The 27,878-nt window shown below is 44.9% G+C and overlaps 1 long non-coding RNA gene across 1 annotated transcript; it reads left to right on the plus strand.

The window, feature by feature from the left end:
* Positions 1-94: 94 nt before the first annotated feature.
* Positions 95-27,878, plus strand: LOC122460524. The gene is made up of 2 exons (XR_006281883.1): positions 95-786; positions 26,254-27,878. It is a non-coding gene; the product is annotated as an uncharacterized LOC122460524 (long non-coding RNA).

Consider the following 27,878-nt stretch of genomic DNA (forward strand, 5'->3'; position numbering starts at 1 on the left):
TCTAATAAATTTGTTAGTCTCTAAGGTGCCACAAGTATTCCTTTTCTTTTTGCGAATACAGACTAACACGGCTGCTACTCTGAAACCTGTAGTGAAGAGTGTGTCAGGGAATAAGAAGACTCTTGCAGGGTGAGGAGAAAGCCTAGGGAAATGCTTGATAGGAAGAAGTCCAGAGAGATTGCAGCAAGGAGCCTGATGCAGTGAATCTTGACTGCTTTTCCTATGGTCCCTAGACTAGCATGATAGCACAGAGTCCTTGAAAAGAGAGTGTGGACAACTGAAAGCCCTGAGAAAAGGATGTATGGCCCACTGTGTCTGAGAGTGGGATGTAGACAGCAGTGAATAGCAGTTGGAGCAGGAGTTAGTAGCCAGAATTTGAGTCCAGGATCAGAGCTGGATTACCTGGAGTGACACAGAGCTGGGAATAATCAGCAGCTAATGCAACAGTGGGCAAATGCTTTAAGCACCTGCCAAACAACTGCTGCTGGGCTGCTGACTCTTCAGACAGGGTAACTAATTAAGCAGCTTTCTATAGGCTAGCTGTGCTCATTAGGTTGCCTGAAAAATGGCTCTGCTACAGGCCCAAAGTCCTCATGCACTGAGTTCAGAAGTGAAGATGACAGACCAGATAGAGAGACTTGTTCTTGCAGGACTCCATGCCACGCCTGAAGGGGTGGGAGTAAATGTGACCTGGTGGGAGGTCTGAGTCACAAGAAGAGGCAGATAGCTGCAGGGCTGGAAGAGGAGAGGCTGCTATGTCATGCCCAGCTGCGGGGAAGCCCAGTGGTCAGTTGACTCTCTTTTTATTGCAAATCACAGTCCTTCTGCTCCATTTGATGATATTAACTTGTACTCCCTTTTGCTGATGGGAGGAGCGGTGCGCAATGCGGTGCTTAGAATTTTCAAATGTGTGTCGCTCCTGTAGTGAAAGTCAATGGGAGTCAGTCCTTTGGGCCCCGTTGCAAATCCAGCCTTAAATAAACACTGCTTATTGGCATCTTTTAGCTTTAGGAGGATGGAGTAACGAGGTTTTAAACTTAGATATTTAGGTCCTGATTCTGGGCTGTCAGAGCTGTACTCTTTGCAGCTTTGGGGGAGGGAGGACAAAGGTAATTTTATGCCCCCTTTACCTGCCCCTAAGACCTTGGGTCTGGCTGCTGGACTAGCTCAGTCTCCAAAATAAATTGGAGCAGGCTGCTCTAATTTACTGGTGGCTACCTATAGTTCTGAGGGATATTCTAGCCATTGGGGATCATAGGTGCAGAGAGAGACGGCCTCTTTCCTCTGTACATGACCTCCTGCGTTAGGTGCTGGACGGGACGTAGCTTAAAAGTCACTACAGTGGTACTGTGCCATCTGGGATCCCCCCATTTAGTGGGATTCTCCACAAGACAATTAAGATGACTTCTTGGCTCCTTTGTGCTACTGGAGTGGTGCAAAGTAGCTATAATAGAGCCTGGGGTCTTGGCTTTTGAATGCAGACAGCAGAGCTCAAGAGAAGCAAACACTTTTTGAGGCACTGTTTGATCACATTTGGGGCCTAAAATATTCAATGGTGTCGTCTTCACTTTGAGTAAAGTACCTTGAGTACAATGGGCCAGATTCTGCTCTAAACCAAGTGTAAATCTGGAGTGACTACACTCATTTCAGGGGAGCTACTCCAGATTACCTGGTATAAAGAGGCCAGATTCTGCTCTCTTGGGGTCATATTAATCAGTGGTATACTTGGCTTCATCACTGTAAGTTAGGCATTGCTGGTGCCAGGAGGATGCATCTTGCATGCACTTATCATTTGTGATCCATCATTGATTGTGGCTGCTGAAGATAGTGTGGTAAATGTGAGTGCAAGTGCATGTACTGGCTTTGATCATGATCTAGTGCTGTAAATACACGCAGAGCATTTGAATTAAATCACCGTTACCTCTTCGTAGACTTTTGCTAGTGCTCGGGAGCAAGCAAAGTCGAGAGCCCCTGTCTTCCCCCTCCTTCCAAATGCTGGGACCTGACCAGTTCTATTGCCTGCAGCTGCCCTTTAAGAAAAGCTTATCGAATTTATTAGCGAGGCATCCAGTGAACATTGTTGCCAACTCCCACAACTTCATTATGAATCTCACAGTATTTGGTGGTTTTCCCAAAGCCCCAGCTCTGAGTTATGTGACTTTTTTTTTTTTAAAGTGAACTTGTAGCCCTCAAGAATGCAGAGAAAAGCTTGAAAGCACAAACCCTAAAGGCTCAAAAAACCATAAGGCGAAGAAAAAACCTTTTTCGGCTTAAAAATCATGAGATTTTAAAAAAAATTCAGGATGTTTTTTGGAGCTTGTCTCATGATTGTGGATGCTTGGTATGAGCAGTACTTCTGTAGCAATTACTCTAAAACCCAGGGGAAGTAGGTCCTTTCTACTGGCAATTAAAAAAGGAATTTGGTAGCGGGGATATAATTCTTAATTACATTTAAGAGGAAGGTTCAAAAGATGCCTAGGAAGATGATAGTTTTCTATTAAATCCTGCAGTGTGTGCCATAAGGGACTCTCTGCTGTGGTCTTGTTAAAGTACTGGTGTCACTTGTTTTTCACCCTTTCTTGTAAAGAGCCAACCAGCACCTTCCGTTTGGGCATCCAGTAGGCTTTAAAAACCAGAACAAAGAAAACAAACAAGCTAAGAGATGAAAGGCAGGGAAGGCCCCATCTTTCCATGTTTCCCTGTGTGTGCAGGCAGCAGGGGGCCTGAAGGGGGGAAAAAAGCCCTTTCCATAGTGTTGCAATGCTTGTCCCGCAGGAAATAAGGCAGTTTGCAGGACAGAGGGCTTTGTTCAGGTCAGAGCAACTAAACTGTCTCTCTCCTTGTTTAGAAGCAGGGGGTGGGCAGAGAAGGAGCAAAGGATTGGAGGGAAATGGCCTGTACGTGGGGTCTTTTGTCACTCCTCTGTGCCTTGCTGCCCAGATTCTCCAAATGCACATGGCCCCTCTATCTCCATCTCTGCTCCTTTGTCTCACAACAGCCCCCACACTGTTTCTGATTCTGGCTAGAATGTGCAGTGGTGGTTATAGCCCGGGCCTGGATTCCTAGATCCAGTTTTGCAGCCCCACAGCTAGAGCAGGAAGAGTGAGAATCAGGTTTATCTATTCTAGTTCAGGGACATGAACACTTTTTTGGGAGGAGCTCCAGCCTGGATTCTCTCTTCTATGGTTTCCTGAAGTGTTCTGCCCCACCACAATGCTGGGAAGATCTGGTAGGGCATGTTTAGGACCCTCTCTCACCTGATGGCTCTCACCTGAGCAGGCAGAAGCAGCTCCCCCTAAAAGTCTGATCTTTAATTTTCTAGCACCACACAGCTGCGATTATCTTCTGACCTTCCATCTGTTTCTAGGCTGCAAGACCCATTAATGTGCAGAGAGAAAAAACAATATAGCCTTATGCTGGTACTGCCATCCAGGCTCCCATACCTATCAATTGTCTCAGATCAGATGGGGTGGGAGCACTGACCCTGCCAGGCTTTCCCCACTATCCACCACTCACTGTGCAGATTGCTCACACATGATGTCTAACGGCATTTGCTCATTCAGTCCCTTCAACCTGCTTTCATGACTGTTCTCCTTGTTCACGGGCCTTCCCATGTTATTGATCTATTATAGGCCACTTTCTGCCCATCAAACTTACCACCACTCATCCTGAATTGTACCAGATCTGTATTTAGTGTAACCTGTGCTTGCGGGTGCTGCCGAATGCCTCTTATAATCACATCCTCCCTGGGTGTCTGGCTGTAAAATCTCAGAATGACTGTAAGGATGGGAAAGACTAGGAGATCCTTTTGGTATTCTCAAGGTTTTTACAATCTCATAGGGGCATACATGGTGGCAAGGAGATCTGTGTGGGAGGCAGAGAGCTGGATCTACCTTGGGGTTCCCAAAAGCATTGGATCCAACCAGCTGGATATTTATTTAAACCAAACCTGTGATTCTTTGAGTTCACCTGTTGCTATTTATCCTGAAGAGGCCAGGATGGAATTATTTCCTTGCATCTCACTTCAACCCCTTTGTAATTCTCAGTGTAATAGGTACTATTTCCTGTCAGCTTCTTACAGCTGTGATATATTAGGTGTTGAATAGCATTCAGCCTGTTTAAAACTCAGCAGTCAAGGCAATGTCGTGTGTCATCACTCTGTTATGCTTGTTTCATGTCAGCGTGGCACTGTTGGATGTCATGTGCAGTTACACTAGCATGAAACGGGTGTAATGGAAGGCAGCTCAGGCCTAAGGGGGTGTCGAATACTGGAGTTCATCTAGAATGTTTGCAGAGTAGAAGGTGGCAGGACCATGCAGTTGCATCCGAGCGTAGCCTTGCAAATCTACCCTTCCCGAGTACCTCCCACGCCGCCATCGAAACCCTGGAAGAGTAAGGTTCTCCCACAGCAGCATGAAATTCATCTCCAGCAGCCGAGAAAACAATCTGTCTTGTTTACAGACTAGCAAGGGATTTGTGCATGCACGTGTCTGACTAAACGCTGGCTAATGTATTGGTTTGACTGCTCGGAGGGTCTGGTTTTGTACAAGATGTTTTTCAGACATGATTTCTGCTTTTTATTAGAACAAACTGGCAGTGAAAGAGATGGGGATGATGTGTTACTAGGGTGAGGGAGGAGAGAGCTGGTGGTAATTCCTTCTTTAATGAAAACCAGCTTCTATGTAAAGAGAACAGGCCCTGATAAACCTTTCGGCTTCCTGCAGAGGATTTTGCTGGACCCCACTCCTTGGATCAAACACCTGGTTTTGCTGAGACCATATTTTAAAACTTTTTGTTTCCAGGTAACTAGCTTCATTCTTCACAATAGGGAGCAACACTAAGGAAAATGTAATCAGCCACACTTTGCTAGCCTATCCTCCAAGGGAGATAGGGAAGGGTTTCAGAGTAGCAGCCGTGTTAGTCTGTATTTGCAAAAAGAAAAGGAGTACTTGTGGCACCTTAGAGACTAACAAATTTATTTGAGCATAAGCTTTCGTGAGCTACAGCTCACTTCATCGGATGCGTTAAAGGGAAGGGTTTGTTATTTTAGTATTTATTGGTGCACTTTTCTGCTTGTGAAGTTTCAGAGGGTAGCGAGGCAGGAATCGTTGGACACTTGCCATGCAAGCTTTTGCCACCATGTACCATCATTGACCTCAATCATACATGGATTCATAGTTGGGGTGGGGGGGGGTTGGATTATGGCCAGAAGCAGCCATTATAGTTTTCTAGTCTAAGCTGTGCAACACAGACCACATGCTAGCCCAAACTTTCCTAGGTGCCTCTGGAGCAACTCTGCCCAGCTATGTTGAATGTAAGGCTTTTGGGGGTCTAAGCTGAAATCACCAACTCCTTTCATGTGGGACCGCAGGCTGGATGGCATGTATGCTGTGCAGTACCTATGTAAAGGGAGACTTAATCTACAGCACAAAGCCCTGGGACTGGGCGGGGGGGGGGGTCTGAGATAAATCAAGGGACAGGAGACACTCGGTGAAGTAGCCTGACAAATAGCTGGTGCAGAAAGGCGAATTCTTAGGGCATGGCCTTTCCCAGCAGGTGCCTGCTTTCTCCCCCACCACCCCATCTTTCTATTCTTTCTTTCCCCCCACCCCCGTTCCCATGTTGAGGGAGCCTGGTGCTCCAATTCCTGAGCGAGGAATCGGTGCTGTATTTGTGCCTCTCCTCTCTTCTGCAGGCTCAGACCTGCACTAGTGGTAACCAGGGCAGGTTGGGGTGGAGGTGTACAGAGCGGGGAAGAAACAGAAAATGTCCAGGAGGCATTAAATGGAGATGAGCAGCAATAGAAAGGCATGTTCTAGAGGAGCGATGGGGGAAGCACTTTCATTTTAACTAACCAAACGCTGCAGGATTGGTTGGAAAAAGCAGGGGGACAGCCCCAGGGAAGGAAAACGTTGTGGGTGGGGAGACAGGACTCTCTCTCTCGGTTCCCCATCCTCAAGTGGTTGCACCTATGTTTGAAGCACAATGGGGCTGTTGGGGAGCCTGGAGTAAGAGTCAGGAGTGGGGCTCTAGGCTCTGTTGCTGGGAGAGCCAAGTGGGTGTGTGCCTTTCCCCTGCCAGGAAGTGGAGAGCATAGGAAAGGGGGCTCTGAGGAGGAACATTCTGGAGGTCTGGGAGCTGCTGGGTAGTGGGAAAGGGAAGATGTCTACCAGAGGACAGTGCTTAGCCCCATTCCAGCTGGACATGTCATTCTATTATTTACTTCAGTGGAAAATCAGGGCTCATAGTGCAAACAGGAGTAGCACAAATGGGAACAGCATGTTCCCTGGAGAGAGAGGTAGCCAGACCTGACAACTGCCCAAGAGGCATCGCAGGGACACAGCATCTGCAGGGCTACGAGCCAGTCGGGTAATGGCTGAGTGGAGAGAGGGGATGGTAAGCAGGGAAGAGACTGTGTGGTTCAGTAGATAGGGCCTGGGTGTAGGCTTCAGGAGCTCTGGATTCTACCCCTGGGTCTTCTGCTACCGTGCTGTATGTCTATGGGCAAAACACTTCAGTCCTGTTTCCAGTGTTGAATTGTAAACTCTTTGGAGGCAAGCACTGTCTCTTGTGTTCACACAGTACCTGGCACAATGGAGCTATAGTTGGCCAGAGTGGCCTCGAGGCACTATTTTAATATTTTTATATTAAAAGGAGACTGGCAGTGAAAAGAGAAAGTGGAAGGAAAGGAAAGGAGCGAAGGAAAAGGGAAAAGAGTGCCAGGGATTTCAGTGGAAGATCTGATTTGATCTTGACTTGAAGATAATGATTGAACATCCACCAGCCGGCATTGGTGGTGCTGAAAGTCTGTGGCCCTAAAGTTCTCGGGCTCTTTCTGCACTTGAAATAGCTTTTAAATCAAGTTACCGCCAAACAGCATCACAGTTAGCTTCTGCAGCTGGCATGGCTATATCATCTGGGTTGACAGCCGATGCCACGTGTCTGAAAGCCCAGATCAGAGCTTTGTTGTCCCCGGTACGAACATACAGACCCACGCTCCCCAGGAGAGCTTACAATCCAAATAGATAAGGCAGACAAAGAGAGAAGTATCATCATTCCCGTTTTATAGAAACACCGAGATTAAGTGATTTGCCTGAAAAGTTTGTGGCAGAGTTGGGAATAGAACCTAGACTTTTCTTTCTGAGTTCTAGGTCTATGCTCTAACCACCAAGCTGTTCTTCCTGAAATCTGAGCTTGGCTTCTCCCCATGGTGAGTTTTGCCTTTATGAGCTAGGCGTGTTGGGCAGCATGCAAGCAAGCATGTACAATGCATCGAAGAGGATGGAGTTCCAAGCTCAGCAAGGGACTTTAGGCCTAGTCTACTCTAGCTGTCTTTTTAGTTTCACAGCTACGTCTGCTAGGAGTGCAGGGAAAAAAGCAGAGGCACACTTATACCAACAAAAGGGTTCTTTGGCAAGTATTGCTTGTTTTGTTGAAGGAACTGGGATAAGCTATACCAGCAAAAGTGCTCTTTTGCCAGTGTAAGTTGCATCTCCACTGGGAAGATTTGCCAGCACAGCTCTAAGGCCTTGTCTGCACTAGAAAGGACTTGCCAGGAGAGTGCCTGCTTTTCAGATTGCCATCTGGCTGACTGAAGAGGGTGGTATTAGAGATGATGCCGATGATGTGCTTGGTTCAGAAATAGCTGTGTTAAGTTTGTTTACTGGAAGTCAGTCCCACATACCACACATTTCTCTTCCCCATTTGGGGAGCTTCACGTGGGAGCCAGTCCCACCATCTTTACCTGATAAGTCTCTCTGAGCTGTAGTTTTCAGAGGCTCTGAGGTGTCCAGTTAGCGGAGTCCCTGTTGCCCCACTGCATGGTTGGACTCAGTATGTGTATCTGAGAAACATGCCAGGTAAAACAGGCCTGGCTGTAATCTCACTTATGCTGTGGTGAATCTGGAATAGCTCCATTAAAGATAATGGCACTGCACCCAGCATCAGCCTGGTGACAGAGAGAATCAGGAGGACTTTTTGTGGTTGTCTGCCAGCATGATGACTGGCCCTTGCACAGTCATCCACAGATGTTAATGATCCTCACATGACTCTTTTCTGGTAGGAGGGGAAACTGAGACAGAAAGGTAAAGGAATTGGTCCATGGCCACTCTCTGCCCCATGCTTCAGACCACACTGCCCTTCTTCCCAGGAGCTGTCTTCCTTCACTTCTCTCCAGTGGAAACTCTTCCTCTCCCCTTCACATCCAAGTCTGGGAGAGGGAATGCATGTAGCAAGAGGGAACTCTACAGGCTTGGTGATAGGGGAGGGGAACTGTAACCCACAGGGGCCTGCATACAGGTGTGTGGGGCATGTTGATGCGTGCACCAGTTCTCACATGTCTTGAGGAAAGTGCACATAATGGAGGAGATGAGGTAATGTGATAAATAAGCATGGGGTTGGGTGTTTCCCAGGGGTAAAATGTGACTCTGCTGTGGGGGAGCACGCAGGGAAGGAATGTAAAGGGAAGATGCCCCTATGAGGAAGTCTGCCCAGAGCAGCTACTCTCCAAAAATCCACTGTTTTGGAAGGGATATAGGACCTGATCCAGCAAAGCACTTAAAGACCTGCTCAACTTCAAGCGTCTGAGTGGACCCCATTGACTTCAATTATATTATTTATATGCTTAAAATTAAGCATGTGCTTAAGTGCTTTGTGGGATTAGGGTCATAAACTAGCTACTAACTGAGAGATCCTACCCTCAGTAAAGATATTTTCCCCCCTAATTCTCACAACTTTCCACTGCAGTGCTTTTTGTATCTTCTTCTGAAGGAGCTGGTCACTCGCTGAAATGGGATACTAGATGGACCATTGGTCTTATCTGGTATGGTAATTCATATGTTCTTTGCCTTGTAAACGTCCCATAGAGCGCAGCCGGGTGGCATACACCACCTCATATGTATCTTGTTAACTATGAAATATGAAAATCATTATGTTAAGAGCTAGCAAACCAATTGGGTGTCTCCAGCCCTCACCAAGGATCAGCCAGTGTTACCAGGACTTGGCATTCTCCTTGACAGTTGTATGGAAAAAACCCATCTATGATATAGATATCTATCTGTATACAAGCAAATGTTCTGAAATGGAGGTGGGGCCCCTGTCAGGATTATTATAGCCGCTGAAGTTTTAAATATATTGCGGCAAAAGCTAAAATATCAGCTGGGATCTCAGCCCGAGTTTGGCCACGAACAGGACGCCTCAGAAGCGTTCAGGAAATGAACAGGGGCCCAGTCGAGTGAAGCCAAGACTTCTGTGGCTGCTCCATCCCACCCAGAGCTCTGTCAGAGAGAGGAAAAACACTGCTAGGAAACTTAGAGCTGCAGAGGAAACAAGTGTTATCGCCCCCACTCTGTTCTAGGAGCAGCTAGACAGCCAAACATCCAACAGCAATTCATCAGGGATTAGTGATCTTGTTATATAGGGCAGTACGGGACTGAGTAGGGATTTCAAAATATTCTATATTGTTGGTGTTGACCAGCATGACACAGTCTGAATATCAGGCCAGATCCTCAGCTGGCGTAAATTGGCTTATCGGTCTCTTTGATAGAGCCATGCTTGTGTATACCTCCAGAGAACCTGACCCATTGTCTGTAGCATCCCGAGTGACTTAGGTGGGGAAAGAGCACCTGGGTGCAGGTGATACAGGAACAGGGTAGTGAGCAAGTTGAAGGGAAGTGCATTAGGTATAGCTTATCCAGACACCATGCTATGGTTTCTGTGAGTAGCTTTGCTCACAACAGGGAGCAATCTTCTATGTCTGAAGTGGATTGTAATAGAGGAGTAGTGGACTTGGGTTCAGGCAATGATCACATGCCTGTCATAGGTATAGCTCGTTTATGTGCAAGAGAGTAGAGCAGAGGGACTGTAAAAGAAAAAGAAAATGGCTTAATCCTGGCCTCTGCCCTACACCCCCCCACACGCTCCTTGCCCGCCCCCCCCCGCCCCCGACAATGTTTCCAGTAAATAGGGTGCTGGTGCAAACTGCAGATATAACAGCGCTGGAGTGTGAAGTCCCCTTTAATGATGGCACATGTGCAGTAGCAATGTGAGTTTCTCTGCATTGTGGGAAGGGAGAGGGGAGTCCAGTCTCTTTCCTTCATTCTTGACCTTTGGGCTCAGATGGGCAACAGTGGTGCCAGCTGGATGGCATTGATTTTGTACAACCGCCCTGGGTTTGTTGGGGTAAACTCTTCTAAAATCTGTCTTTCCTGGAGACAGAGGCTGCACGAGGGATGGAACATAGCTCCTCACTTGCTCCTTATGGAAAGAAGGAGAGTTGATGCACCCATTCTGTTATCTGTGCTAGCTGTGACTGTCCCCTATAGGTGACAGTGTTTGTATATGAACCCTTTCATAGCCTGAGTACTTGAGCTTCTCACTCTGCCCCTTGCCTGGTAGCTATAACTGCCCAGGTTGGTTCAGCCATTAGTCTTTAGGGCTAGCCAGGATCAGGTGGGGGAACTCTTTCCTTGAGGAGGTCCCTTGATAGCTACCTTTACAGTACAATGCAAGTCCACTCTGTTATCAAACACACACATGGCCCTGTCTGGGCTGACTGGTAATTGGATTGCTATCTACTCGTTTCACATGCTGACTGCCCAAACATCTGTCAGATGCCAGTGGCTCTCAATCAGCTGCCACCCTGTAGCAGAGTCAGACCAACCAGCCAAAATCCCTGTATCCCATCACAAGTCCTTGAACCATCTAGTGGCTCTTCTTCCCAGGTTCTACAGAAATATTTAAAAGACAGCCTTTAGTTTGAGTTTGGAAGTGCTTGCGATGTTGGGGTTGAAAACAGAAGCCTTAATGAACGTGCTGAAGGTGGAAGCTATGTAGCATGGCCTTGTAACTCCTGCCTTTGAATACCACAAACTGAAATACAAGGGTTGCCTGGAGAATATAAACCCTGCATGGTCTGAATAGCAGCAGGAAGAGTGCGAGGGTAACCCCAATGGGCAGGAGGGTGACTCTTTTCTCCAGAAAAGACAACACTGTTTATTAACCACTGTCCCTTTGAAGGGAAAAATGGAGAAAACATCCTATAGCCAGAGTTGTTATGATCCATCTAATTGTTCTGCTGGTATGTTTGATTAAGGATTTTCCTTTGCTCTGTGTAAGAAATAGTTTCTCTCTTGCAGTCGTTGCACCCAGATGATAGTCATTAGCAACACCGCCAACAGAGCAGTTGTGCACTCCTCGTCCCAAGTCTTTTTATCCCTGTTTGTTTCTTCAGTGCTGGGGAGGGAATGACAGCCCTGGAGACTGAAGCCTTTCCCTTGTTCACAAAGCAAGTGACGTACAAGCTGCAGCAGTTCCATCTCTGCGTTGCCCTGCCAATAATGGCTCAACCTTCAACTTGGAGGGAGCCTCAACCTTACAACTCCAGGATTGAGTAGTTCCATGGAGATATCCATCAGTCCTGAGACTGTGAGTTTGCTGATAAGAGGGACAGTTAATGCAAAGTGTGATGCTGGCCAAACTTGTCTGCTGGGAGCAGTACTGAAATCACGGGCTTATGAGGTCATCAAATAGCCATCAGATGGAATTGGCTTTCAGGAGCTACTGATCTGTTGTAGATATGAACCCAGGATCTAAATATTAAAGGTTCCATCTCTCTCTTCTGCACGGATGTCCAGAGCCATCTACTTATACTTATTTTTGTTGCTAGGGCTTTATAGGTCTTTTATCCCTTTTCCAGTACTTCTATTATTACTATAATTTATTATTTGTATTTTTGTAGCAAAGCTCAGCCCTATACTAGTAGGTGCTGTACAAATACATAGCAAGAGACAGTCCTTGATTCCAAGAGCTTACAGTCTAAATAGATGATTAACAAAAAGTGGGAGGGGAAACTGAGGCACAAAGAGGTAAAGTGACTCTCCCAAGGTTGTACAATCTTAAAATATATATTAGTAGAAATGTTTTTTGTTATTTCCACCTCAGTGTTGTTATGCAGGCAGGCTCTAACGGCGTGTCTACACAGTGCAAAAAAAAATAAAATATAATCCATAGCAGTGACTCTCAGAGTCTGGATCAGGCTGCAGAAGTAAAAACAGCAGCATAGACCCTGGAGCTGAGGCTGGAGCCCAGGCTCTGAAACTCTCAGAGGGGGTTCAAGCCCAAATGTCTACACAACCATTTTTAGCCCCAAGACTTGAGCCCTGCGAGCCCAGGCAATTGATCCGGGCTCTGAGACACGCTGCTGGAGGGTTTTTTGTATGCCCCCTTAGTGTGAGAGAACTATCTAATTCAGCTAAGGTTGCTGTCACCCATAGGTTGTGATAGACCTCGGAGTTGACATGCTTGACAAATGATGGACTTGGAGAAGCAACTGTCAGCATTTCCAAACTCATTCGTGTTTTTTTTTTTTAAAAAAAACTGATAAATCTGAAGGAAGCTGGTGATTCAGTAGGAGTTACTCTTGCTTTTGAGTTAGTGTGAACCAATGTCTCATCACGTTCTTTCAGGAGGTCACATCTTTTAGATGAAATAGCAAACAAAGATCCTGGCCATGAGGGATGGTTAAAGTTTCCAGGACATTCAGGTAAGAGTAGGGTTTAAATCCCAATGTATTGATCAGATATCATTTGGATCTTTGTTCTGCTCACATAAAAGCCACCATTTCAGCTGGATACAATATTCTTCACGTCCTGCCCTAAACTTGTGGGTAGTGTTCCTGTACACATTCAAACAATGGGGGTGTCTGCCCAGAGGAGGCTGCTCTTCACTTAGGGACAAAGGGACCCCTATATATAACCTTCAAGTAGATGACACTGAAATTGGGGATGGCTGAACTAATTGGCGATTGATGATGTTGAGCCTCTTGGACTAATTTTTGAGTTCAAAATGGTTCACAAAACTAGTTGGAGCTCATGGATTTTATACAGTACCAGCATGAGCTTGAGCTGTGAACTTCAGAGCAGGATCCAAAGGTTCCCAAAGTTTGAGGCATCAGGTCTGATCAGTTTGGATCTGTCTTGGAGAGATGTACCAGGCACATGAAATCTTTATTAAAATAGAAAGAAAACATGGATTAGGCCCTGCCTCTTAAATCAGCCAGTAAAACCTGGACAAATGATTTTGAGTACTAATTTATTCTTACTAACACTACCGTTCACACGCGTTTACAAAACTTATCATGTAGGATTTTCAAAAGCACTCCTCATTGGTTTAACTCTGCTCCCATTGAAGTCAATGGGAGTTTTATTATCCACTTCAATAGGACTAGAATTAGGCCAGTGCTAAGCACTTTAAAAAAATCCACCCTTTGTATACAGTGTAATTAGAGCAAAGCTACTTCTCGTACAATTTGTAATTAACTGTAGTTAACACAATGGATTTTGTTGTTAGCACATGTATCACAGTTAGAGGGAGTGAGTGGGTAGAATATAGTTTTGGCTAATGTTTTACATTAATGTTTTTTCTTGCCTGTTTCCCTTCCCCTACTCCCTTGATCCAAATGTCACCTGACTCAATTGCAGCTAAATCTGAAATTTGGTTGTATCTGCTCTGCATGTCATTAAGGGACACACTAAAATAAGTGCTCCACAAAGACTATTATTTAGTGCTATTTGTCCTGAAGTAACATCCAGAGGTCCCAGTTAGTGATCAGGGTCTTATTACACTGAGCATTGTACACAGATGCAATGAGAAAATGACCCTTGCCCCCAATGTTTTACAGTCCAAATATATAATGAGACAACAAGTGGATACAACAAATGGTTGGGCTGAGCCCAAAGTAACAATGAAGTGATTAAGATTAGTATAGTAAGCAGTGGCCTTGACACACCAGCTGCGTAGTCACTGGGAACTTACATCGGCATAGCTACGGGTCTCAGGAGCGTGAAAAGTCCACCACCCTGAGATACGTGGCTATGCTGACCTAACCTCTCATGTACACAGTGCTAGACTGACAGAAGAATCATCTGTCGATTTTAGCTACTGCGTCTTGGGCAGGTCGATTACCTATGCCAATAGGATAACCACTCCTATGGGTGTAGGTAGTGTCTATACTGAACTGCTACAGCGACACCGCTGCAACTGTGCTGCTGTAGAAGCTTAAGTGTAGACATACCCTTGAGTGATTTTTTTCAAGTGCTTTGTAGGAATCACAGCAGACGTGAAGGAGCAGAAACGTTGTCTATTGAATTTATTCAGTGCCAAAATTACTCAATTTAGTCTGTATTCAAATTTGCTGCAGCTCCGCTCTAATCCGAAGGTGTAACTATAGTGTCATGATGGGGTAGCTACAATGTATTCCAAGTGGAGTGCAAACTCAGCCACACTGAAATGGTAGTCTTACTACTGATCTCAGAGGGTCTGATCCATTGAGAATCTTGCTTTTGACTTGCATAGGCTTTGGATCAGTCCAAGGATGTTCAAGTGGGTTCAGATTTAGGAAAAACAAGTTTGCCACTCCCTACTGTAATTTGAATATGTGTATCTGCTGCATCTATCTAACATATGCTGTATGTTACAGTGAACTGATCAGAGTATGGTCAACATACTCACAGCATATCTAATATTGGCAGTTTTTTCAAGTCCACTTTATAACCTTTTCTTTCCTGCTGGTGCAAATACTGGGGCTTTCTTTTCACTAGGAGATTGTCCATCCATTTGTCTTGTAGATCCTTTTATTGTCTTTATATCTGACTGGCTGGTCCTACAGATTGAACAGCTTTCTTCCCCTCGAGGAAGTCACTCTAGAACAGGCTGGATGAATGTTAGTGGAGCAGGAGCAGGACGCATGCACTGCAGCTGCTCCATAGAGGATGTTAAAGCTGTCAGTTTGGCACTTTTCATCAGCATGAAATTCATTTAAACGAACATGATGATGGGGAGCAAGGGCTTAAAAAGTGCCTAGTGAAGGTGGTATGTTTAATTATGTGAGATTTGTTTGTGGTTCTGATGTGTGTAACATCCAGGCTTCACTCACTACATTTGTGTGACTGGACGGCCAGGTGGGATCTTGGAACACTTGACTTCAGCCTGCAGATGATTAGATTCATGCTGGCTTTGGATTCTTCTCCCTAGTGAGCTCAAATGATCGCAAAAATCTTTCCAGTAGGCTCACACCTTTAAGACCAATGTTGCTCGGACAACTGCCTTGGGTGGGACTGAACCTAGGACCTGTGCAGCTAAAACCCACTTCTGTTAGTTTAAAAATAGCAATAGACTCACTCATCCTCTTTGTAGTTCAGCAACTAGAGGGGAGACAAAGACACAACTGGCTATTGTGACAGGCTCAAGCTGTGCTCCAATATAATTTGTGTCTGTGAATATGGTGGTGCGCTTGCATGTGAACTTATCTTTATGAATTGTGCATGATTGTGTGCATAAGGCTCGGTGTGAATGCATGTCTGTGTAACTACACGTGTGTATTTTTAATGTAAGTGTACACCTGCTGCATGTGCTTTTGTGCTTGCTGTGTACCCATCTCTAGATTGCATGTGCATGTTTGTGTGTGTGTCCCTGTGTATGTGCATAGGAGTAAAACAGACAGAGGGGAAAAGCCTTACAGCGGTGTCACATCCATGTGAGGAAAAACTTGAGCTCCTTTTCCAGCTGAACATTTCAGACAGCCAAACTCAGAGTGGGGGATCCTGGTACGGGTGCCAAACTTGTGGTTTTCTCTAAATCATTTTGCAGGGCCTCTCTTTTCTGGCTATAAAATCTTCACTTGAAATGCAATTATCCTAATGTAGAGAAGAGAATAGGCCCCAACTTCGCAATATCAGGAGAGGAACAGGGAAATCTTCCCCATGCCCCCTCTTTATTTCGAACAATGGCACATTATATATCACTAGAGCAATAGATTAAAGGGGAGAGATTTGGGCCAGATCCTCATCTAGTGTAAATCTGTGTAGCTCCATTGACATCAACAGAGCTATGCCAATAGAACACCAGATAGCCCATAAGTGTCTGTATAAGGAGAGAGAAATCTTAGCTAGCATGGGCCACATCTGTTGGTGTCAGTGGAGCTATTCTGATTTACACCAGCCGAGGATCTGGACCTCTGTGCATCAAATTAATTGGAACAAGTTAGCCAACAGCTTTCTATTGAATACTTTGCTGGAAATGGAAATGTCTCCTTTCCTTTGGTTAAACTTTCTTTCCCTTCCTTCACTTCACACTTTCTTCTCACTTTTGTAGATCTTTGCATATCATTCCCTCTGCTTCCAGCATCTGGTGTTCCTTCTATCCTGCTCTCTCCTCCTCTATCCCCTTCATTCCTCGTGCCCTGTTCTAACCTATCCCCCCAAGCTCTCCACTCACCCCAATGTATGTGCCAGTGCACTACGATGAGCTGAATAGCACTCCTGGATAGATGATTTTATTTATGGATTATTTATAAAAAGAGAATAGTAACCCTCAACTATTGTGCTGATTCTGAGCCATGATATCACTCATGGTTAGCCTTTGTAATTACAGTTATCGCCATCCTCCTTCCCTCTTTTTTGTTTGCACTAGCTGGTGATGTCTTGTCTTAAATGAAATGGTAAGCCCTTACAGCAGGTGCTGTTTGTTCTGTGCCTGGCATAGGGGGCCCCCATCCCTGATTGGGGGGCTTTGGGTGCTACTGAACAATAAGCATCCACCTGCTCCTCATCCAGTCACACCAATGCATCCATTCAGCAGCGGTGGAGACGGGGATGGGACTCAAGGCTGGCTGCAGGGTGTGAGGAATCTTGGGAGTTGGAGAGGGATGCTATTCTTCATTTCAGGAGCCTGGTGTTGTGCCCTTTCCTTTTCCCAGCAGAAGGCTGAGGGTGGGTGGGTGTTGGTGAAGGTGGGGGCTGGCTTCTTCATTCCCTACATTTAGGGGAGTCAGGAACTGGGGATGATTGTCTTCATCTTCCCTGTGAGCAGGGGAATTCCTTTTCTCTTTAGCCTGGCTAGATGATGGCAAGAGAGAGAAGTGAACGGTGGTGCATCTGAGCAACAGTGAGCAGGTCGCTCCTCCTGAGTCTTCACTGCACCTCTGAGTATATTTGCTGCTCCACACTCAGAAGCCTTCAGTGTGAGGGAGGAAAGATTGGCAGTAGAGTGCATTCGGCCAAGTGTTCATGGGGGCAGGTCAGTTCTGAAGCCCAGGTAAACATATAGCCTACCCTACTATTTCCTGGTTGCCCTCAATGACTGTGGACAGGTGTCCACTTCACAAGAGTTGTAACTGACTGGTAGAGAAGCCGGTACTCTAGAGGTTGTCCCTCCAGGAAGGGACTGAGCCACTTTGGTTGGGACTCTGAGGTCACCAGCAGTGCTATTCCTCTCTTTGTACCTATTCTACAAATAAGAAGCTGGCTCTGGCCTCTTGGAATGTCCATTTGGTACCATTCACCAGCACTAAATTTATATTTGGGTAGTGGGGATTGGGGGAATATAGATGGAGTGCTCAGCTTGCTTTCATAGGGCCAGGAGGGCAGCACTGGTAGGAGATATCTCTTTGCAATGAATTATTGAACACCCACTTCCTGCAGCATGTCTTTTGCATACAATTATCCTGCAAACCACAACTCTAGTCATTATCCCCCCACCTCCTCCTGTTTCCTGTTGTATATGTTCGATTCAGAGAAGCTGGTCAAAGAAACCCTTAAAGCCAGGCACCCTAATGCTGCTGCTCTAAGGAGTACTAAGATTTCAAATAGAATTCATCTCAGTTAGATCCAGGCAGAGACACTAAAAATCTGACTGCGTTTGTCTACATCTACCCTTAGAAAATGAGGAAGTGTAATTCGCCAATAGTGCATCTCAGGGAGTAGTAACAGTGGAGTGTAGCCGGCTCTCGGGGTTTCAGCTTCTTGTCCTCTAATCCCAATCTGTGCATGGTTTGATGACACAGCAGTAAAAATGGTGGGGCCTTGCCAGTGCTCAGGCTACATCCAGCAGAACCCATTGTGAATTACTGTTTCTGAATGGCTTGGTGTACCCTTGTGAATTGCTGGGTTACACACGAAGGCAGGAAAGCTTTAAGCACATGTTTTAGGTCCCTCCCTATTTAGGGCAGCACTTAAACATGGACTTGACTTTAAATATGTGCTGAATTCCCCTGGTCTGAACAACATGGAGGTAGCAGGGCAGAACAGAGAAAGCAACGAGTGACATTACAAGCCCCACTAATACCCATGAACTCTCTCCCAGACAAGGAGAAGACCATTCCATGCCTGTCTGTGTTCACTGAATCCTTTAGCTGTCTTCTTGGACTGCAATTTAGTGTCGTCTGCCCACCAGAAAGTGGACTGACACCACTGATTCATTTCACATAGGCCTGCAAATAGCATCAGTTTTGTTAACGTTGTTGGGTCACTATTGGTCTCTCAGGGATTTGAATGTATAACCTGGGGATAAAAGTCTCTGTATTCTGCTGCCAATCCTATGAGCTATAGAGATCTCTACAATCTGTTGCTCAAAAGATAGATATTTCTCGCTTTATCTTTGGGTTTTGTACAGCTACTCATTGCATTGTATCTGAACATCTTCAGTCTCAAATAGTTTGGAAGTAGTAAAGTCCTAGTAGATTTCATGGTGTCTCAGGCTCTTCTTTCACTTCAAGTAGTGGAAAGCTCTGCTTGGAGCGGGGAGGTAGTGCTTGATGTTAATGTCATTCTGGTTTTAGTGGAACAGCTTTACTTGAAGGTTAAAGGAGAGAACGTCTGTTCTTAATGTAACCGTGGTATTTGTGATGCGAATTAAAGTGTTAAACACCTTTCAGAAGTTGCTAGGTAACTTCTGATCTCTGAAGCATTAACACAGCAATTAGAATTGTTCTGAATAATCTGAGGTCCCACTTCTCTCTCTCCTTTCACTGGCTGAGTGTGTCAGTCAGTCACTCTGTTTCTTATTTGCATATCTCTGGGCTGCCACCAACATTTTCAAACATGGTGCTTGAAAATGAAGTACCTACTCCTATTTTTAGACTCCTACATCAGTTACAGAAGTTCACTGGAAGATGTGTGTGTGATGGGATACCCACAGAGTGCAGCCTGGAACTATGGAACTGCTGTGACCCTGTAACTCTCTCCAGCCTGAGCTGTGTCTCACAATGCCTTGCTAGTGACCAGCAGCAAACTCCTCCAGGAGCTGTGATCACTCAGCACAACAGCATGTGGAGACCCACACCCAGTTATCTTGCATGAATGCTCCCAGAGCCACTTGTGAATCACACAGAGAAAGGCACCAGAGCCAAATCCCCCCAGCACTGTACCCCAGGAATATACCATCGTGCATGGCTCAAGATGGGCAGTGCAGATTTATTAATTGGTTCCCCTCTTCAACAATGGAAAGTGGATATACACCAGCCTTTGGAAAACCTGAGCAGATTTGCCCCACACTTCATACAATCTCATGGTAAAGATAAACAATTAAACAAATGTATTGACTATAAAAGGTAGATTTTAGGTGATATTAAGTGACGGGCAAAAAGTCAGTTAGTTACCAAAAGAAATAAAATATATGCATGCAGTCTAAACTCGCAACCCTATTAGACTGGGCAACATCTTGATTAAGCAGTTTTTCTCACCCTGCTGGATATTGCAGTCCTTAATATACAGGTTTGTTCCTTAAACCTGGGCCAATCTCCTCTGTTGGAGTCTTGTCTTCTTCTCAGTATCTTAATGGCTTGCAGTGTAGGTGGGGGCAGGAGAAGGGCCCAGTATGTGTCCACTCTGTCTGTTTTATAACCTCAGTCCATGTGCTTGGAAAACACAAATCCAGGCATGTCTGGGTGGGCCTTGCTGAGTCTCTAGACAAGGCTGAGCAATTCCCCTGGTGTGGCCTCATGCAGGTGAGTCATTGCATCGTAGCTCCCTTGCTGGACAATGGCTGTTGATGGGTTGATTGATACTCTACCCGGATATTGGCTACTTTCCTTGCTGTTGCCTCCGGGGAGCTAATTTCTGCTGATTCCCCAATTTACAGCATGTTTTAGTGAACACCATACAACACAATTCTCATAACTTCATATACATTAATGATATACACATATGGATAGAGAAATGACTTTCAGCAGATCATGACCTTTCCCCTGATACTTTACAAGGCATGCTTTATATGTAAGATCGTGATTATATAAACATGAGGAATATGGGGGTTCCAGGATGCTCCCCCAAGATATAGAATGTCACAATGTGCACTCGGGATCTCTGATTTGGTTCTCCCCTATTCAGGGCAGCACTTAACCATAGCTTAACTTTAAGCATGTGCTAAATTTCCATGGTTTGAACAATGGAACAGGTACAATTCTTGGCACACTCAGATCCCTTAATATGGATTTAGATGCCTAACGTTAGGCACCCAAATTTGAAAATCAGTCTATTATTCCTAGCAAAACAGAAACGTCACCTTTATGACCTAATATGGGGCACATGGTAGAGTGCCACAGGCATTGAGCAGATGGAAAAAGATCTAAGAGCATTATCTCTCCTAGGAAATTGTTCTCATAACTAGACTCAAAATAATACATTTCTTTGTTACTTTGAGTCATCTGATTTCTTTTTCGTTTGACCTGATTTTAAAAAAAATGTTGAGTCTAGAGTCCATCTGTGCGTGGGAGAGGGGTGGGTGGGAGGCAAGTTCGTCAAATCCCCTGTAGCTTGAGTCACTTTTCAGCACAGACAAAATTTCTCTTTCGGCTCTTTTTTTGGAAACCGCCGACTCCGAGGAGATGGACCTCAAGTCATCTTATTTTTGTTTTTAGTTTGCTTTTGGGGTTTGGAGGTTTCATAATGATCACAGGCTTCAGAGTTCAAAATGCAGGTCTGAGCCCTGGCATCAAACTTGTCAATGGTGGGCCAGATTCTCCTCTGACTTAAACCAGTTTCACAACTGTATCGCTCTACTGACTTCCATAGAGTTACTACCAATTTACAACAGTGTGATGGGAGAATCGGGCTCACTCTGTGCCAGATTGTGAACTCCTTCCTTAACCAGGTGAGCACTTACTTTAAATTGAAGTAACTGGGTCTAGTCATGTGAATAACTACCCATGAATGGTGGTAAGTGGTGTAAATTGGGCCCTATGTATTTTTGATTCTATGGGGTCCAGGGGCTGGAACCCCAGGTGTGGGTTTGTTCAAACTATTTCCTCTATAGGAGTAAAATTGCTCTCTGTGGATCTTGACTATATTCTCCTCTCCCTGCAGGTGTGGAACTCTATCTTCTGAATGATATTCTGCTTTCCTCTCATGTGAATCTTAAAAGCAAATTTTGCTATTGACATTACACGTCAACCCCTATAAACCAGAATCCTCCTTTGCATTTCTGATCTGAAGGCAAAGGAAGAATACACCCTGCCAAGAGACACTAAAAACCATCGTGCCAAGTTTTGACTATTCCTTCTCACTCATGGAAGCATACAGTATGGACAGACGGGGGAAGGGGGGGGTAGAGATGTATCTCATAAAACATGCCTTCTCTTTGGCTTAGATTATAATAACAGTGTCTGAGTCACCACACGGTACATCGATGCAAAGCAACTGCCTGCAGGAAAAACAAAGCCATGCATTTTTCTGCAAAATGAGGAAGAGAAAAACACCCCGTTTATTTTCATTCTTTTGGCTAGTCTAACTTGCTTCTATTTCTCATTAACCTTTAGAAAATAAAGCTAGCTTTCCTGAGGGAAAATAGCACTTTCTCCTTACCCCAATCGTGGCTAGCCTTCATCATCCAAATTTGGCTGGAGATCTACATTATGTGGCTTCTTAATCTACTGTTACGAGCCTTGCTTCTGGCTGGAAAGAACCTGGGTTCAAATCCCACGGAGGCTGTCAAAATTATAGCGTACGTGAGGCCTGATCCAAAGACCATCAAGGTCAACAGAAAGATGTGTCTGGGCCATGAATTAGCCTTTTTGTGATGAATGTAGTGTGAGGACTTGAACAGAAATAAGGTCTGATGTATTTGTCCTTTCTGAAGACACAAAGGGGGGTGGGGGCAAAATGAGCTATCCACAAAAAGCTTGTCTGTACCCCACAGGTAGTAGAGTCTGCTGTAGTTGCTAGCTAAGTTCCATGAGAAATGGTATTTACCAGTGAAGAGGGATTCCAAAGGATGGGTTCTTTCCTTCTCCGATAACAGTAGAAGTATTTGTTCTGAGCTTGTGCTGTGGGGTCTGAGCCTCAGCTGCTGTAAATCAGCTCAGCTCCATAGAAGTCAATGGATTTGTGAAGTCAGAGCTATGCTAATTTACAGCAGCTGAGCATCTGACACTAAATTTTAAAAAAAAGTTTTTAATGAAGTGTAACTTGAGAACTGGTCAGTTCCTCCAATTTAATATGTCTCAATTTACGCTAAGGGTAGCCTGAGAACAAATAAAAGGAATACAATTTCAGATAGGGCCAGTGGAGGCCTAATAGATTAAGCTGGGGCTTGGGGGAGGGGGCAGGAGAAGTGGGTTGTGTATCCTGAGCCAGATACTTGACTGGTGTAAATTGGCATCTCTCTATTGACTTGGATCTGGCCCTGTATATTTGTCTGTAGGTATTCAAGGAAACTACCTTTCAGTTAAGGTAGTTTGGCTTAACATTCACTGCTTTATGGTTCTCTAGCTTACCAGTACTAACTCATTGCTTTGTAAAACAATGTGGGCTACTTCTGAGTAGTATATGAAAGGTGCTATCTATCACCAAATTGTGATCCATCATTCAGGCCTAGATGCTCAGCTGAGCTTAAGCAGCACAGCTCCATTGAAACCAATGGAGATGGGCTGATTTAAACCAGCTGACGATCGGATGCTTGGGGAAATTCATCCCCATTCCGAGGGCCTGCCCGAGGCCCTATGCATGATTTTAAGTCGCACTTAAAGCTCTCTTCACACTTCATCCTAATTGGATCTGTGGTTGAGTCATCCCTTTAAGGGAAGTAAAAGGTTGCCTTTGGGATTCTAGTGGCATGTTTCCCATATTGCGCTATTGCTGTGACCATTGAGTAGGTACCATGCTTTGTTCAGAGCTGTATCCATGAAGCCATTTTCAATGCATTCGTTAACTTTATTGAACCTACAAACATATGAACAATACAATAGATGCTGTTTGTGTTAGTTGCCACTAGATGGCAATCTTTATATATGTTAACTTGATACAGGGTTTGATACCCATGCTGCATTTTATATAAAACTCTTATTCTCCACCAAGGGACCAGCGTGCCCTTGCAGTTTGGAAAATGAATGTAGGCATAACATTGCGAATAAAATGATCTGTAACTTCTGTCAGACTAGGTTAATATTTTAAGGGGATTTAGCTTCCTGGGTGGTATTTCCCTAGGGCCTGCCCCCACACCAAGCTCTACCCCCTTGAGTTGAAATTATGAGCTCAGCATTTGATGGCACCTGCTTTGGTGGGCTCCACTGGGTTGGTTCCTCTTCAGTGAGGTTCAGAAATGGATAGACTAAGGCATAGGTACTAATGGATGGACAGACTAAGGCATAGGTACAATGAACATGCACCTAAGGATCCAGCTTTCAACAACGTAGTGTGGTCCGAATCTAAGCGTGGATAGGCCTCCCTGTGAAATAGGCAAAAATCATCCTCCTCATCTTACAAAGGGGTAACCAAAGGGATAATCAATAACAAGTCCATGGTAGAACCTTAGGATGATACCTAATCCTCTAGACCAGTGCTACTCAAAGTGGTGGTCCGTGGACCAGTGCCGGTCCACAAGCCATCGGATGCCAGTCTGCATGCACATTGGGAAAAAAAAGTTGCCAGTCCCCCACATCAGATAGCTTGAGAAGCACTGCTCTAGACCACAGTTCCACCCAGATGCTTAGGCCTACACATTCAGACAGGTTGATATATTGGGTGTCCGACATGAGACACCACAGATTGAAATCACTTGTTGCCCTACATCTAGTGCAGTCATTTAGAGCAGTGCAAAATAAACAGGAAATGATACTGGTTTCATCAGGCAGGGTTTTATATATGCCCATTTTGCACTGGTGTCAATGGTCATGAGGAACAATGGAAAGCCATGCCACATCCACTAGGTCAACTCAACCTGAACCAAACCTTTATGGAGATTTTGAAAAGTTTGGGTAACTTTTTATGAAGTGTATCATTTGCCATAATTGTCACTGATCTTACCATTGCCTGGCTCCAGCCAGGTCCATATATCGAAGTTCTAAAACATAGTACAAAACAGCTGATCTTGCAACTTACCTTCCTTTCCAAAAGTGGTAGTGGTATCCAGTACGCAGGCTGGCAGTCAGGAGACATGGGTTCTAAGTCTGGCTCTGCCACTGATTTGCACTGTGAGCTTGGGCAAGTCACTTTCCCTCTCTTTGACTCAGTTTCACCTCCCTCTCTGTCTTCTCTATTTTGACAGTAGAGGGCTGTCTGTTACCATGTGTGTATGTGTGCAGCTAGATGCTTCTGAAGTACAAATAAATAATATTAATAAGTTTCAACACCCAAAATGCAGGGTTTTTAACTGAACATAAGAGAACCACCAAACTTTCTGAGGTTCAGTCCAATATAATTGTGTGGCTAAATCCCTTGCAAATCTGAAAGTTTAGCAATGCTCTTTCCTCAGCATTCACAGCCGTGGTTTAGATTTGCTTTATGTGTGTGAGAAGGGGGTGGGGTTTGGTGGGAGCAGTTGTTGGAGCATTTTAAAGAACACATCAACCTCCACGATATGTGATTCATGCTGGTGTGAAACCTAACAGACTGCTGGAAGGGTGACCAAAAGCACAGAATAGCCTGGTCCTTTTAAGGAACACTCCCTGTTATAAACCTTCCAAATTAATTTCCTGCGAGGTCCACCTACAGATATCCATAAAGAAGGGCTTATTAGTCCTAGGAAGGACAGATGATCCAGAATTTTAACCCCTCCCCCCCCCCATGCTGGGATGACTCAGTCTTCTCCACTGAGCTTCAGGTCAATCTGACCTGGAAAGATCCTATTTAGCAAGACCTATTCTGGAAGGTGAAAATTGAGTTGCAGCCAGCCTGAGGTCCAGTCCCCACTGGGGGCTCAGATTATTGAACATAGGTTTGGCTGGCCAATGGGGATAGGGCCAAACCATCATCTAGTCTAGGTCCCATGGGGTGAGCAGGCAAAACCATTTTTAAAAGCGATAGAGTGCCATCTGTATGTGACACTAACACAATTTGGTTTCATGTATGTTGGTGGGCTGAAACACATGAAAAACTGGTTTAATTTGGAGGTTTCTTCAAGTGGAGTTTGAGCACTGTTTGCAAAGTCTGTTGAAAGGCCAGTGTAGATGAAACCTAAATTACACCATCTGAGATGGGATCAGAAACTGGGTTTGAACCCAACTCTCCACTGTGGTTTCTTGTTTGTTTCCATGGACACCGAGGAGACTAGTCTGTGGCTATGTCTACACTATAAACCAGGGTTGTGATTCCCCCACACACGTACTAGCTTGTAATGTAGATGTAGCCACGTTGACTGCTGTTTCCAGACCCCGTGCCTTCCTTTCATAGTTCCTGTGAGAGGTAAACAACTGAGCTTTGCCAATTCAATTAAAAACACACATATACACATTACATAACGAAAGAAGAATGTGGCCCCCTGAAGCCTAGCCCTGTAATCTAATCTGCTGGCTGGTGGACCCCCAAAGATGATGCTCAAATCCTTTGCTGGAGGTCTCATCCCTCCTCTCTCTCGCTCTCTCTCGCTCTCCACACACACTCCTCTCTGTTTTTCTTTCCTTCTTGGCTTTCTCTAGCTGTATTGTTTTAAATTGGCGGCTGGGCTGTCTGCCAGTTTAAATTTCATCTGCTGCTCTCCTCCTCCTCTTCTCCCCACCTCCTCCCCCCCCACCCCGCACCATCCCCAGAAGTGATACTGTTTACTTTCTCCGCTGCTTTCTCAATGTCTTTGTACACACTGCAAGGGATATAATCACCAGCTGTGGAGAGCTTTCTGAAACTTTAACTTATTCCTCAATGCCCCAGGGCTGGTGATCAGAAATAAAAAAAAATAATAATAAAACAATGCTGTCTTTAAAGAAAAAAAATGCATTTTTCACATGTTGGTCTGGAACTTGAACAATAATGCCTGTTTCCCCCTCATCTGCAATTTTGAGGCTTTTTTGGTTTTGGTGTTTAGTTTTATTTACTTCTTGAAGATGAGGAGGAAGAGTTCAATGTGGAAGTATCAGATTCTGAAGGGCGCATTGTCTCCTCAGACAAAGCTTTAGCAACAATGTGGAGATGAAAGATTAGAGGATAAAAGTGTTTGCCAGAATTTCTTCTTCTCCTTCTTTTCTTTTTTTTTTTTGTCTCTCCCTTTTAGGGTGGAGGTGAAAGAGAGGTCAAACTGTGCCCATTGACCTTTGCCCTCTGACCTCGGTGAACTGAAGGAAAGCCTTTGAAGTAGTGAAGTGCCCACGAAAAAAAGAAAACCAAACAAGTTGCTGGCTTTTCCTTCTTTCCATGTGAACTGGCAGCTGCTTAATGGAAGATGACACTGCTATGGTGGGCTGGATGGGGGACCCCATGCATTGTTCCCCCCACCCTTACCTCAGCATGGAGTTAATTGGCACTGCAAAAAGCCCACCCACTCAAAGAGAGGGGTGGGAGAATGGAGGAGGCATATGAGAAAACAATCTTCATCCCCCGTGAGTGTCGCTCACTCTGGTACTCCGTTTCTATATCTTCCCCACCTCTCACCCACTCCCCATGTGCAGGATCCTCCAATAAACATCTCATTTTTTTAAATGAGAGAGTCCCCACACACAGGGAGTGGATGAGAGGTGGGAGATGGAGATGGGGAAGATTTAGGCTTATGATAGCTAGAGCTGGAAAAGACCTGCTTAGATCAATGAGCCCTTTCCCCTGAAGAATTGAGAGGACGTGGCAGCTGTTACACGGGTTGCTGCTGTCACATGCATGACCCCTTCTGGCAGTTAGGAAAAAGACAGCTTTTTTATTGAAGACACCCATCCTTCTCTTAACCTCCCTATTATAACATGCTCTACGGTACAAAGATCTAGGACTCTGACTCTTAAAGCATAATAGACCTTATCATTATTAGAAATATAGGCAAAAGGACTTGGCAAAATACACACCCTTCTCACAATATTTTGCCCATCTCTAGAACTGAACCCAAACCAAATTTTGTCATGTTTGAAATTATTATTGAATATATATTGTGGTAGCCTCAACCTGAGCATGGCCTCATTGTGTTAGGTGCTGTACAAACATTTAATAAGAGACAGTTATCTGCAACTTTAAATCTATGGGAGGGCTGGGTAACAGTCGCAGAGACTCGTTTTTGCATAGTTTGTCTATGTGCATGTCCATAGCATAGCTATGTGCAATTTGTAGGTACTGAAGTTATTTAGTTTGCTTGCTTGTAGGTAGATTTTGAGGTGATAGATAAATAATCATGTTAGTGGCAGTATTCTCAGCTCCCCTCTTGCCTAGTCCATATCAGCTGGTTCCGTAGAATCAAAGTAGGAATCTTGTGGCGGGATTTGATGGAGACAATAGTGAGTATTCCACACCTGTAAGGTGAAGACATTAGGTGAGTTTTCTACCCCCTCCCTGCCAACATACTCAACAAACAATCTGCCTCTCAGGGGAAAGGAAGCAGGGCAAGCCCCAGCATTACCCCACACTAATCTTTTTTTTGCTATCTTCTTACAGGAGGAGGGAGTCTTTGCAGCTAGCTATGCCTCTCCAGGTTTCTTAGGGGTCAGTGACAAATGTTTCCCATCTGAAGTCCATCTTTGCTGGCGACAAACAGGAGTGCTGGTAAGAGACTGGTCTTTATTTCCTAGCCTCAGTCAATTGACATAAATCAGGGTAATGGATGTTTAATATCCCTTGCATGGGGCCAATGTCCTTTAACTCCACTAGTGACTGTTACATTTAAGCAATAATGAAATGCAAATAAAACATAATGTCAACTAAAAA

The sequence above is a fragment of the Dermochelys coriacea genome, chromosome 6 (assembly GCF_009764565.3).
Source record: "Dermochelys coriacea isolate rDerCor1 chromosome 6, rDerCor1.pri.v4, whole genome shotgun sequence".
In the NCBI taxonomy this organism is placed as follows: Eukaryota; Metazoa; Chordata; order Testudines; family Dermochelyidae; genus Dermochelys; species Dermochelys coriacea.